This window comes from Oncorhynchus tshawytscha, linkage group LG22 (assembly GCF_018296145.1).
Source record: "Oncorhynchus tshawytscha isolate Ot180627B linkage group LG22, Otsh_v2.0, whole genome shotgun sequence".
NCBI lineage: Eukaryota > Metazoa > Chordata > Actinopteri > Salmoniformes > Salmonidae > Oncorhynchus > Oncorhynchus tshawytscha.
The window spans coordinates 39,557,898-39,560,103 of record NC_056450.1 but is presented as its reverse complement, the minus strand read 5'-3'; positions in this window follow the sequence as shown (position 1 = coordinate 39,560,103).

Here is a 2,206-nt window from a genome sequence, read left to right as displayed (position 1 = left end):
GAATACAGTGATTGACAGAGTCGAAAGCCTTGACCAGGTCGATGAAGACGGCTGAACAGTACTGTCTTTTATCGATGGCGGTTATGATGTCCGTTTAGGGCCTTGAGTGTGGCTGAGGTGCACCCATAAACCAGCTCGGAAACCGGATTGCACAGCGGAGAAGGTACGGTGGCATTCAAAATGGTCAGTGATCTGTTTATTAGCTTGGCTTTCGAAGACTTCATAAAGGCAGGGCAGGATGGAAATAGGTCTATAACAGTGAGAGAGTGTCACCCACTTTGAAGAAGGGGATGACCAACTTTCCAATCTTTAGGGATCTTGGACGACACGAAAGAGAGGTTGATTAGACTGGTATTAGGGGTTGCAACAATGACGGCTGATAATTTTAGAAAGAGAGGGTCCAGATTCTCTGGCCCAGCTGATTTGTATGGGTCCAGGTTTTGCAGCTCTGTCAGAACATCTGCTATCTGGATTTGGGTGAAGGTGAAGCTGGGGATGCTCGGGCAAGTAGCTGCGAGGGGTGCAGAGCTGTTGGCCGGGGTTGGGGTAGCCAGGAGGAAAGCATGGCCAGCCGTAGAGAAATGCTTATTGAAATTTTCGATTATCATGGATTAATCGGTGGTGACCGTGTTACCTAGCCTCAGCTGGGAGGAGGCGCTCTTGTTCTCCATGGACTTTACAGTGTCGCAAAACTTTTTGGAATTAGAGCTACAGGATGCACATTTCTGTTTGAAAACGCTAGCTTTCCTTGTTCACATCACCTCAAAAAGATGGACCATGTTCTTACTCGATTCGGGATCAAAATCAACATCCAGTGAAGCTGGAGTGCGCCAACGGTCCAAACTCAATAAAAACTAGTTTTCCCATGGTGCCCCATGTTAATGAGTTAATAATTGCTTGATTCAGTTAATCACGTAATTAGAAACTTATAATCATTAGATGAGCAACAGTCGCCACATTAACTAATACAACGTCACGACAGTGTATAGTATGAGTAGAGAAAGGTGCTGTGTTTTGGTTAGTGACTGGAAACCACCGATATGCTCTCTGGCTCAAATGTCAAGAAGAGGAAGTGGCACCAAGAGTTGTTGAAACTGTTGATACACGTTTGTCATGATTAGCACAATACAATGTCTTAATCAGGGTCAAAGGATTTGTGTCAATTTCAAGAGAAAACTACTGATGCATATCTTTGTATGGGCGTGGGGGGAGTTTTGCTGATTTATGAAAGAGTGCTTCTCCACTCCAGAGACACGTATTCCACTGTTGCGTCTTTGGTGTTAAACAATTGAACTTCACTTTGAGTCTTGACTCTTAAACAGGTTTATTGCATATTGAATCAGACCTATCAGTTTACTTCAATTACTATCTTCTATAGTCATCCTTAACACTGAGGCCTGCATATCGTTGTATGTAATTACACAATGTCCCTAAATAACTAATCTTGCTATATGAGGAAATATTTGAGAGCAACATTTTATTTTGACCAAATAATGAACAAAACATCTATTTTTTTTTTGTCTCCTATATTCTGAAACCGTTTCTTAATCAGTTATAAAGTCTAGCTGAACAAGCATGGTATGGGTTTGTTGTTCCCCACGATGAAATTGGGGAGGGGACTACGGATCTGTCTCTGTCCGTCTGTTGGTATGTTTGTTTGTACTTTAGTAAAACAAGATATCTCTGAGAGCACTGGGCTGATTTTGACAAAACTTGGGTGAATGATTCATCTTGCCATAGAGATCCAACATTTACAAAATCACACTGATTGCTCCAAGGTGGGAGTTATGGTATTTAACTCCAATTTGTTAGTAACACACAATAAGTCAATTTGCCCAGGAGGCGGTAGTGCATCATTCGTGGGGGATGACATGTTTACTGTTGCCTTGTTTTTACATGGTTGACTTTGGCCTCCTATTGTTCTGTTTTGAATTCAAAAGTATGATGTTAGTATGATGTTAAATGTGAGGTGAGTAGACTGTTGAATGTAGTGCTTTACATCAAGCTGTCTCTTAACCTTGAATACTGTTACGTTCCCCAGTTTTTATGTTGTGGGTTTGTGTATATGTATATTTCATGAAATGGCTTCCTGGATTTCCACAAGCAGCTGATTGGTCGGCCCCAGTGCAGATTGGAGCTCTGATCCCGCCCTCTCATTAAGGGATACAGCTGTCGGCAATTACAAACTCCTTCTGCAGCTTTATAA